The following is a 12,205-nucleotide window of genomic DNA, read 5'->3' as shown; positions in this document are numbered from 1 at the left end:
TCACTTCCAGCTTGCAATCTCACTCTGCCAAGATGCCGGGGCTCCTCCTGGGGGTACAGCTCCCCCGGAGCAGACAGTCCGTTGTCTGCTGTCTCTCTACTGAGCTGCGGCCAGTTCACGGCCTCCCCCAGGCAGACAGCGGCCCCGCACCTGTGCCTTCCTAACCAAATGTGGGCTTCCAGGTTTGGCTGGTGGTCAGAAGAGAAGTGTGACTTTCTCACAGGCCTCACTGTCCAGTGCACCAGCCCCCCAGGGCCCCCGCATGGCAGGCCTTATAAGGGAAAGACAAAATCCTGGACAGGGCACAAGACACATCTCAGCCACTCAAATGGGACTGGCCATTACCAAGACCCACATTTGATATGGCTGCACCCAGAAAGCCTAAGGACTCTAAGGAATACTACTGGAGGACAATGTCCCTGATTCTGTCAGTAATCCTTGGCCCTAAGCAGAGGTCCAATCCATGTCCAAGCTGGTGCCTGGTGTTTTACTGTCCTACTTCCAGGAAGACCTGCCCTTTGGGTAGTGCATTCACAATGGGCAAAGGAACAGCCTGGAAGACCAGCCAGTCATGCAGGGGGGAGGGCCCAGAGCAGTGGGCAGTACTTCTTGCAGGGACTCGGAGAGAGCATCCTGAAGATGTCCCTAGCAAAGCTCCTCCTAGAGACATCAAGGTGAGCAAATGTGATTAGCAGGAAAACAAGCAGCGTTGACAAGGAACAGTGAGCTCAGTCCAAACACCTGTGCTGACAGTCAATGTGAGAGGAGGTGGTGGAGCCAAGGAGCAATCCAAGCCTGCCTTGGTCTGGAAGATGGGAACAGAGAATCCCTGCTCTGCAGGGGAGGCCAAGGAGGTCCTGGGAAAGGCAGAACGAGCAGAGGATGGATAAAGAAGGTGCAAGGAGGAGGCAAGGGGCTTTAGGGTGGCCCTGATGGGATCCAAGCCAGGATGTCAACAGCAGATAAGAGAGACATCCTGCAGTGGGAGGACCAGTAAGTCAGAGCCACCCTGGAAGTGGAGGGCAAAGGAGAGAAACAAAAGGGCACACCCAGAATTCAGCTTGGTGCCTAGGAGCACAGCAGGTCAGTGAACAGAATCAAGAAGAGAACATCACCCTGGGGAGAAGAGCCAGGCTGGGGAGGTGCAGAGAAAACGGCCCCTTCCCAGGCTCCCCCTGGACTCACAGCCGACATAGAGCCACATCCTCTCCTTTTCCAGGTCTCCTGTAGAGCTGACCCCACCCAGCCCTGGCCCAATGCCTGGTGCCGTCTTTGTCAGGCAGTTGATTCAGGAACAAAGGCTTGATCATTCATGAGATGAGACCCATGAAGCCCCTGTACTGGACAACCCGGATGCCTGCTCCCCTCTGGTAGCCAGAGCCCAGCGAGACCTCCATGTGAGATAAGAAAACCTCCCTGGAGAGCAAGAGCCACTTAGCTAAAGGGATCTCCTTGTTTCATGGACACTACCAGATGGAGGAGGGACATATCTGAGAGTGTCTTTTGTTTATAGACATTTCCACCAGGACTTCCTTTGGATGAAGAGACCCAGGCCACCATGGTTTTCAGCTTCTTTTCTACTGATTAATAAGCCCCCAGGGAGGTCATGGCTAATGACAAACACCACTCCAGGCCCATTAGTGATGGCTCCCTTTAAGCGTGGCTGACCATCCCAATTTGCCTGGAATGCTCCATTCTCAGCACCCAAGTCACATAACCCAGGAAAGCTCTCAGTCCCAAGCACATTAGGGCAGTGGGTCACCCTAGCTACAAAGGCTCTCTGACATTAGACAAGGTGCGACCCTGGCAGCCAGCGTGGATACCAGCAGAGGCACCAAGCTGGCCTGTCCATTCTCCCCCGACACTCAGGTCCTCCAGCGCCTCTCCATGGGCTACCACACCTTGACCCACCCTACCCCCAGGAGATTATGCTCCTCCTCAGGCACCTGTTGGAAGGTGCACTGCTAAGGAATTGCCGATTGTTTTAGAAAGTCTGTCCCTTGGCCTCTCTGCTCCCTGCTCTTCCCATCAGGGGAAGCGAGCTGACCACCAAGAATTACCAGGACAAATTCAAGTTTCTGTTCCTGATTCAGTGACGACCCACTCAAAACCAGTTTGGTGAACCATTTAATCCTGAGGTTTGCGGATGAGAGCTTTCCAATAGGACGTTTTACGTCCGTTTTCTAAGAAAATATAAAGCTGAGTGTTTCCAAGAGCAAATTGCCTTGGCACTCTAAATAAGGGAGTGCTGCGAGGGGGACTTCTAAGGAAACCCTTTAAAAAGTGGAAAAGATGAGAAGGAGACTAGAAAGATGAGCGCAAACCCGACCGGCCAAAAGCAACCGAGCAGGGACACGAGACTGGCCACAGAATCCAGAGCAGTGTTTTGCAATTTTTAATAAACTTTCTATTTCTGCAATGATTTTAAATTGACAGAAGGGTGCACAGGTAGTACAGAGCTCACCCAGCATCCCCTGTTGCGAACATCTTGCTTTTCCCCAGTGTACTTGACAAAACCAAGCCTCCAATATTGGTTGGTTTCTATTAGCCAAACTCCGGCCTTTCTTTGGGTTTGACTAGTTTTTCTAATGTCCCAGGATTCACCCGAGGTTACCGCACGTCTCCTTAGGCTCCTTGGCTCTGTGAAGAGTTTCTCAGATTTTCCTTGTTGTTCGTGACTTTGACAATGTGAAGAAATCCTCATCAGGTATCTAGTAGGGCAAGCCTCGACTTGGACTTGTCTGGAGTTTTTCTCATGAGGAGGCTGGGGTTATAAATTTGGGGGAAACAAACACCACAGACGCAAAGCGTCCTCCTCCTCATATCATACCCGGCCCCATGCCATCAACATGACTTATCCCAGGCATGTGCACTTGGTCACCTGGCCAAGGTAGCATTTGCCAGTTTCTCCGCTGTAAAGTAGAGCGGGACTCTCTTCATATCTCCCTTTCCAAACCTTTTGGAGGGAAGTGCCAACAGCAGCTTCTATGTTCATCCAGCTCTCTGGGCCGTGGCTACTTGTCCAGGCTGGAGAGCACATCAGTCTCGTGCAAAACTTACCGTGGTCCCACTCCATCCAAAATCGTGCGTGCTGACAGAAGTCAGGCGCGGCGCCAAGAAAAAAACTGCAGCTCTAAAGTTGATTCCGCAAAGAAGGGATATCGTCGCAAGAAAAGAAAAAAGTGTTCAGATTCACGACTATGATTCTCTGAGATCATGCACCCTCTTCCAGTTCCTTCGGCTCTCCTTCCCTGGCCGCCTCTTCCTTAGTCTCCTCTCTTTGTCTTCTTGCCCCCTGTCTTCCTCCCTTAAATTGTAGAGGGCTGGAGTGCAATTTTTAATTATTTGTTGGGCTTATTAGACAGAGTTCTCTCTACTCAACTTCATTTGCAGCAGAGAAAGCTGGAAGAGTCCCCCTTCCTCTCCAAGACAAATGGCCAGACTTCCTCTTCACCATGTGATCATCAGTAGAGATTTTCCAAACCTAGCAACAGGGACACATTTTCCAATGTGTGGTCTGGCGAGTGACAGTGTGCTTGACACCAGGATTGTCTGGTCATCATGTCCAAACCTCAGACCCCAGTCAGGCAGAGTGCCTTAAAAATGTCTTCCTCCTGTTTCCAAATTTATCTGGGGAAAAAAAAATGTTAAGAGTTGTCACACTCCACACTTGGAAGGGACCTTAGAGCGCATCCAATCCAGTTACCTCATCTCAGAAGGGAAACAAAACTTGTCGATAAGAAGAGAATCTAAGGTCCCTTAGCCAGTGGGTGGCCATGGGACAAGAGCCCAGCCGTCGGGTTGCCCACTCTACTGGTCTTCCCACGACTTCACGGTTGACCGTATCATGGAGTAAGAGCTGGCTTCCGCCACATGACTATTCCAAGTAAGCTAAGACCTAAAGATCTCACCCAGGCACATTTTTTACACAAAGAGTGCCATGAGCAGTTTTCAATTTAATCAAAATGCACCTCAGGCTTTAGCCAACTCAACAAAATCCAGGTTGGAACCAGCACCACTTTGAACATCGTACCATACCACAGCTCCACCTTCCTCGCACACAGCAAGGCAGACAGGGGCGCTAGACAGGGGCTCTGATGCTGGGACATGCCCTGCCAGTCTGCAGAGGGCAGCACATCTGTCTGTCTGTCCTGTCAGCCTTTCTGCTGCTTTCCTGCATTGGCCCAAACATGATGGGGGAGAAAGAGTCTAAAGAAGACACACAGAAAGGCAGAGGGAGCCAGTTGTGGGAACAAGATGTAGCAAAACTAGGAAAACACGAAATGAAGCTTGAGCTCCTGCCTCCGGACCCCCAGGCTAAGGAATCAGCAGCCACCACTGTGTGACACAATCACTACACAGCATAGGAGACTACTAAGGCAATACCTGCATACATTCCACCTCGTCCTGGGAGCTCACCTACCCACACACTGGAGAACGCCACGCAGATGCTGCTGCGGTAGGAACTCTTTGACCCAGGTTGACTCACGGGCCATGTGGGCCCAATCCCAGTAGCCAGGGGGTGCCTCCTTGGGGTTGAGCCTGTAAGTTCTCTGTGCACTTTGAACTCCAGGTCCCAACCTAGAAAAAAACTAAGTCACATAGCAATAGCAGCTGAGAGGTAGCCAACAAATTTGGACTCACACAAAATCCCAGAGGCCCTCAGTTGCCATTACGAATTCCATATCCACTCATTAGTAAGTCTTTCCACAATCTCAACTCAACCCCCCTCTCTCAGCCTCACGCCCCACTTGGTCTTTCTTCTCTGTCCTTCTGCCTAAAATTTCCTTCCTTCCTCAAAACAATTCCCCTTCACCAAATGCTGAGCTCTTACTCATCCTCCATACCCCTTCAAAGCCCCCTCCAGGAAGTCAGGTTCATCTCCTAACCATCTTCTCCACAAAATCCCCCAAAATTTCTTCTTCATCTACCGCTTGGTTCTGACGCTCAATACACATCAAATTGTATTAACATCAATAGTTTCTCTCATTAGGAACTAAGCTTTTGTTTCCAGCTGTATAGAAGGCAAAATGGAAAGATCTGGATCTCCAGGACCCTTGGGAGCTGATTTTCACACTCTCTTCTAGTCACACAATTATAATTCAGCCTCATTGTTGGTCTTAACAAAAAACATTCCCCAAAGTTGCTAATGTTCCTCTGGGCCTGCAAACATTTTTAGTCCAAACACATCAGCTGCAAAATGTTGTAGTCCTCCTTGGAGAAAGAGCAAGAAAGCCAGATATGCTTCAAGCCAACAGCCTGGAGGTGGGAGCTGAGACCCCACTCTAAGCAAGCTCCCCAGCACCTGGGTGGGCATGTGCAATTCACAGGCAGAACCAAACTAATGGAATGAGAGGAAGAAGAGAGGATGATTTTTTTTTTCTCTTACAAAAGGGCCCCCATCGTTACATATAATGCCCCATGAAATAGTTCACAGCTCAAATCAAGAGGTGGAAAACATCATGATGTTCAGAGAGGTGTAGATCCTTCAAGGCTATCATGGCCCAAACAGTCTCCCAGCCTCAACCTCACACTTACCAGCAGGGCAAGTCAAGGAAACTGGTGAAACTTGGATGCCTTCATGCCCCGTTAGCTGCCTAGGGGGACAATTAAATTAAAAATATAATGACTTTACATCAGAAGGAAGTTTTTCCAGGCTACACATGAAAAGCAAAATCCTGCTTTTATAGTTCATGTTAAGAACCCAACACCAGGAATCGTGCAAAATAGGAAGAATGGAAGAGCAGGCCACGCATGGAGGACTGACTTTGAGAACACCTACCATTTCTGAAGGCATGAGTATCTCAGAATAACGAGGATGTGTCTGGATCTCACACATTCTTCCTCTATAGCAGGAAACTTTGATAAGTTAGCCGGTCTTATGAAAGCTGAAAAATCATTAGCTTTGACAATAGACCTATAAATAGAAGACCAGGGACTCATGAATATGCTAATGACTTTCCTCTGCTGTGGCCTTGCGGTATTGAGGTTTCAGTCCTAACATGCACATCAATTGGTGCCAAATCTAACCATCTTGCAATCTTCCCCAGGAATCCCTGCTTCACATGAAGCAAGAAGTATGAATCACAGATGTTATGGGAGGGTCTGCTATTTCTGCATGAGCGAAGTGTCTCCCTGCCGAGTTTTAATGATTCAGTACTTGGGTAAATACTCTCTCTAAAATGGAGCAAGGACCTAGTAGTTCAGAGGTTATGAGTACAATGGAGTGTCAAATATTTTCTAAATTAACACATTATAGACAGATAAATCAGCCAGCAGATACTTACGGATCCACAGAGCATCCTAATGGGTCTTAACTTCACTGGAATGTAAGCCCCACGAGGGGGCGGGACATATCCACTGGACCCAACAAAGGATGATGGTCACACAGAAGGTGTCAATAGCTCACCATTAAATGAGTTCATTGATTAATCAATAATTAAACTTCACCAATGAAGAAAAGTATCTCAAGGGGTCCTTAGATGTTCTGGAAATATGAGACCAACTGTATGCATGGAACTCGTGGTCCAGAAAGCCAGCAGGTACAAAAATCCTTCCAGACGTCACAACTATAGACAGTCAAATTACCTTCCTTTGTTCACTCAGCACTCACCAACTGAATCCACACTGTCCCCAGTCCCTGGTCAGGGTGGAAATACAGAAGTCGCCAGAAACGACTAATAGAAAGGACATCTTGAACCAATCGTGCATGATGATCTATGGGGCTCTGAATGCTGTCCAGCCTAGCTGAGGGAGGAAGGGTTGAGGATCAGAGACAGCAGAGGAGCACAGGGCCCAGTCACCCTGTAGGAGCCGGACATCCAGCCAAGGCAGAACACGGGACCTGTCCCTTTGACTCCAGTGCATACCAAATCCTGGAGGAAGGGTCACAGATGCTGTTCAGGAACAGAGTGGGTGTGAAGCAGAGCAAAGCAAGGCATCTTGGAAAACTGGCCAGGACCAAGAAGAAAAGAAGCATCATGGTAAAGCTGCAAGGAACTTTGGGCAGAATGGTAAAGAGAACTCTTTGGATCAGTTCCACCAAGGTTAGAATCCAAGTTCTGCTGAAGAGCCATCAAGGGCAGGTCAAGTTCACTGAGTGCCAGCTTCTGGGTCTGTAAAACAGCAGCAGTGCTCTGAGGGACCCCAGGGAGCCACAGCTCATCCCTGGTAAGCTCTCAGGAAGCTTAGACACCTTATAAATGGCAGCTGCGGATCAGGCAGCCCTGAATGCATCCATAACCAGGTCTCACCCCACGTACACATCACCCGATTCCTACTTCATGGCCCATGGTGGACTTCTGCCTGAACCCCAAGACCCCCATCTACCGTAATCAATCATTTCTTGATGATTTCCAGTAGGATTACTCTACCAGGAACAGATAAGTCTTAATTCCTGCCTACCTGCTCTGGGAGGGCTTCCTTGTTAGTTAAACATGTCTTCTCCCCGCTCTGAATCTATAAAGCTGCTTTTCTAGTCCTCTGACAGGTTGCAGTGCAGAACTGCCTTGTTCTGCCACATCAGTCCCTGAGCTCTTTGAGGACAGAGAACTCCTTTCCCACCATAAAAGTCCCTGCTTGGACTCCTGTAGAGCCGGCCTCGATACATTTCTTTTGCAATGAATCCCGGTCAGCGGGAGTTTTGCAGGTGAGGAGCTAGGCCTCCAGGTCTTTCAGCCCACCAGGAGTAAAAAGTAAACCTGCCTTTGGCCTCATGCTCCCATGCTAAGCTCTGTTTCTGGAGTCACGGAGACCTCTCCTGGGTACCAAAAGGGCACTCCGTATCATCATGGAAATGCAGTGGTCCCACAGACCAAGCTGCGGTCCTGGGCAGGGCAGGAGCCTATGAGCAAGGCTGACCTCCCTGCCGTTGCTTGAAGGTGGCAAGGCCAAGATCCCAGCCAGTAACAGTGTTGGCCTTGGCTGTGCTCCTGCCTTTGGAAAAAAGACCAAGGTTTCCCTGGAGCCCTGACAGCATCTCTCCTCGATGGTCAGCACAGGCAGGCTTGGCTAGGTGTCCCACCCGAGCAGGGCCAGCCTGCAGCACCTAAACAGTGCAGGGAACAATCTAGGCTGCATCCTCCCCAACCCTGTTCCAAAGAGTCCTTTCCTCCCCGAGGTGACGACCTACCTGTCCCAAGAGACTGAAACATCTGAAACACGTATCCAGCTACCTGACTTCTCTGGCTGAAAGCCCCTACACAGTGCCCTGCTCTCTCTGTCTTAACACACCTGACTGCTTGACTATGTCCCCTAGAAGCCACCCACACAGGTGTTCATCGGGACATCCACCAGGAGAGGACTGGAGGAATTAAGGAGTGACATCTAAGCTGGGTTCTGCCCTGGATCAATGCCAACTCCCCACCAGCTGCTGTGGACCAGTCCCTTCCCTCTCCAGCCTCTGAGTCAGCGGGTCTCTTTCTTCAGTCACACAAAGCCTCAAAGTCCCATTACAAACCTTGGAGTTCCCCTCTGAAACAGGGACAGAGAGCAAGGCTGGAGACTCCTGCACTCCATCCTCTCTTCCTCTGAGGGGCCTGAGGAAGGGACCTGTGGTGCCCCTGCTCTGAGCCCCTGGGCTCATTGATCCATGGACAGGACACTATTGGGAGCTCAGCTCCAGGGTGGACTCAATTGACAGCACGTTCAGGGCCTCGTGAGTGGGACTCTCCTGCCCCATGAAGCAGCCCAACCAGCAAGACTGAAGTCACTCCCACACTCCAACAAAATCCAGGGGTCCCACACAGTACAGCAGGCCCTGCAGTAGGAGGAAGCAGGCTGCTAGGGACATGTGAGGCAGAGGGCCATGTGGCTAAGGACCTGGAGCAACAAGGTATGGCCAGAGCAGAGCCCTGAAGCCTTGAGACAGAAAATGGAGTCACAGAGGGGAGCTGGTGTGGCCAGTCTCAGAGGGGTTCTTGGAGATGCAAGGCTAAGGCTGGACCTTGAATGATAAAAATGACAGCCACAGTTTACTGTGCACCTACTATGTGCTAGGCACCACACAGGCATTATCTCATCCTTACCAAACCCCTAGAAGGTAGGAAAGATGAAGCTCATTTTCTGGATAAGGAAACCGAGATTCAGATAAGTTCCCTGGCTTCCTAGACTTTTAATGTCAAAGGCAGTATCTGAACGCAGGCACATCCTATCCCAAAGCCCAGACTCCTTTACCAAATGAGATATAAGCTGGGGAGGAGTGCGGAGGGCAGCCCAAGGGAGGCTGGGCAGAGCAAGGCCTGAAACAGGAACAAGGAGCAGCTGGGGCTGATGGAAACACGCCCAGGGGTGTCAGCAATGTGACCTCAGGGACCAAGCAGAGAAGAGTGTCCCCATTCTGGGAAGAAGGCACACGTCACTTAGACCTAGAGGAGGCCTGGAGCTCCCTCCTCTCCTGGGGTGCCCCCTCCCCAAGCTGACACCTGCAGCTTACGGGAGCCCACATGCTCTCACAGGGCTCTGGAGACTGTAGGACCTCAGGCCAGGAGCACAAGCCGTGACCCCTCTTCACCCAGCCACACGCCTCCAGGAGCAGCCAGACCCAGGGTTCCAGCAGCCCTTCCAGAGGCTTCCATTTGATGATCAGAAAATGACCCAGCCTGCCTTCGGGGCCAGCAGCCCGTGCTGGGAGTTTTCACTGGACAGTCTCCAGACTTGCCCTTAGCCAGACATAGCCACCAGCAATCACAGCTGCAGGGCACGGAGAAGGGAAAAGGGGCACTTAGCTGAAATCCACCTCTGGACCCAGCTCCTCCAAGAGCCACAGCACCCCCTGCGGTGAATGGAGGCCACCCCAGCACCAGACACTCTCTGGAGGCTGCCCCCCAGAGAAGGCAACATTCCCAGTTAACCCACAAAAAGACCTGCTGCCTGAGCAAAGTGACCAGCCAATTAAAACACTTTGTAAATGAAGATGCGCTCCCTTGCAGATGGAGAAACCAAGACCTTACAGAACCATGGAAAAGAAAGACCCACGCTTTGGTCCCATAGCAGCAATGTGACCTCAGACAACTCACTACATTTCTGATTCTTCCTTATCTAGTAGTAATAACATCCTACACTTACTTTTAAGATTTGTAGCTCACGTGTGCCTTCACGTAAACTCTCCTGTTTAACTGAGCCTTACAAAACCTCGTGAGATAACAACTGCCTCCCTCATTTTGCAGATGAGGAACAACAGGATCAGAGAGGTCAACCTCGACATTCAAGCCATATCGCCAACAAGGGGTGGAGGCCGCGCTGAAGCCAGATCCCCTAAAGGGCCTGAAGCGCCTGCTCGGCCCACCTCCCAGTGCTGCCCAACGTCTCGTCAACCACGGAGGCTTTCTCCCTCCCATTACTTAAGTGTCTGGTTTCCTGCGGTCTGGATCCCTGTGGGACAGCTGGAAGGACATCTCCAGGTACATTCAAAGCCCCCAAAACACAACATTCTCCCTACCCCAGCTCTGCCAGACCAAATGCCACCATCTTCAGATCCCCAAAGATTAAAATCAGGAAAAGAATGTGGGGGGTGGCCTAGAGAGAGTGTGACTAACGTCGGGCAGGGAGGTGGGGCCCTGTAGTGAAAAGAGGGGGATGGTGACCACATCAGCACTTGCCCAAGTTGGTCACCACAGAAAATACCACACCGGAACACTTCCTCCAATGTCCCCTGGCAGGACGAGAGGACAACACAGATGCAGTTCCCTGAGCAGGAGACCCACCTGGTCCATAGCCCACTGGGCCTGCTGCCCACCAGGCCTGCTGCCTGCCAGGCCCCATGGGCAGCGCTGACTCACAGGGGATGGACTGAGGGGACGGCCTGGCCGGGCTCTCAGCACGTCTGACTCACCGTCTCCTCCTGAGCCACTGTACGACGTTCCTTCTCCCAGAAACAACATCCATCTCTTTTTTAAAACTGGCAGAAGAGCTTTTTCATGTTCTTGGGACTGTAAACTGAGCATCGAATTTTCCGCCACTTTTCCTGGTAAGTGTGTCTTGTGGGAAAGTTAAAAACAAGCCCGTTTGGGGGCCTGGACATTATCTTAACTCTTGAGCTGCCTGAGGTTCTCCCCAGGTCATCCACATGGAGGAGGCTAAAACCAAACACGTTTCAGAGACACCACGGATCAAGCAAGCACGAGGCTGGCTGGCAGATCCGCTTGAAGGAGTATTTCATGTTTAATGTAGATCCACGTGTCAGGTGCTGGAGCAGGCACTACACATGTATTTCTCTAACCCTTACCATAGTTTGCAAAGTTAGAATTATATTTCCTTTTTTGAAGTTGTGGAAGCTGAAGCTCAGAGAGGTTAGCAACTTGCCCAGAGTTCAGCGTGGGAGCCAAGAGTCCAGCCAGGTCTGTCTTGACCCAAAGCTTAGGTGCGGTGCCTGAGCCACACAGCTGCTCTACGTTTAGCACGAGAAGCGGCTCATCCCCCGCAGCTGACTGCAGGTGACGGAGCTTGCCCAGGCGCTGGGTGGAGCAGAATGCCCAGCCTCTGTCTCTTTGGCCAAGTTCTTACTTCCTCCATGTCTACACTGCCCGAGTCCTCAGGCCAAAATCCTCCAGCTGGCTGTATCTGCTGGGGAAAGCCAAAGGTGAAGAAGAGTCGTTCTCATGGACACTGCCCACTGGTAAGGCAAAGAAGCCTCCTGGGAATCAGCCACCTCTGCAGCCTGTACAGACTTCACTCCCCAACAACATTCTCCCTCCGGGAGCCCGCCCACCTGGGGACAAAGGCCTAGACATAAGGGCCCATCCAGGGGCACAGATGGTCCTTGGACGTGAGCCTCCTCATTTGCAGATGGCATGTCAATGGGCAGGTGGCTGGGTGAGCACTGTCGGGGAGCAGAAAGCTCATCCTGGATGCTCTGCTCGCCCCTCCACCCTGCCCTGTGCCCAGAGGCTGACCTGGGGCTGCATAAACCAGCTCCCTTGCCCCTTGGCTTCCCGTTAGGTTTAGCCGATAGAAGGTGCTAGCGCTTCCACTGAGCAGAGGTGTGGGGTTAGATCAGGGGACAGCCTCCCTACTGGCAGCCCCTCCAGTGGAGCCCTGACACCTCTCAAGCCACCCTCCTGAGCCCCCCAGGGACAACCCAGCTGTGGCTCACTCAGCAACACCCCAGCTCCCACTGCAGCTTGTCACCTCATCTCCAGCTCACGGCCCTGGGCCTCCTCACAGTTTGGAAATAGTTCCTCCCTTAAGTCCTCCACCTTTATTCCCT

General features: G+C 51.4%; 1 long non-coding RNA gene across 1 annotated transcript; it reads right to left on the bottom strand.

Moving 5' to 3' along the window:
* Positions 1-2,372: 2,372 nt before the first annotated feature.
* LOC144369618 (uncharacterized) lies at positions 2,373-10,683 on the bottom strand. The gene is made up of 2 exons (XR_013429409.1): positions 10,439-10,683; positions 2,373-3,630 (listed from the first exon to the last, which is right to left on the bottom strand). It is a non-coding gene; the product is annotated as an uncharacterized LOC144369618 (long non-coding RNA).
* Positions 10,684-12,205: the final 1,522 nt, after the last annotated feature.

Source organism: Ictidomys tridecemlineatus, chromosome 12, assembly GCF_052094955.1.
Source record: "Ictidomys tridecemlineatus isolate mIctTri1 chromosome 12, mIctTri1.hap1, whole genome shotgun sequence".
Classification (NCBI taxonomy): Eukaryota; Metazoa; Chordata; class Mammalia; order Rodentia; family Sciuridae; genus Ictidomys; species Ictidomys tridecemlineatus.
This window is presented reverse-complemented; position numbering and strand designations above follow the sequence as displayed.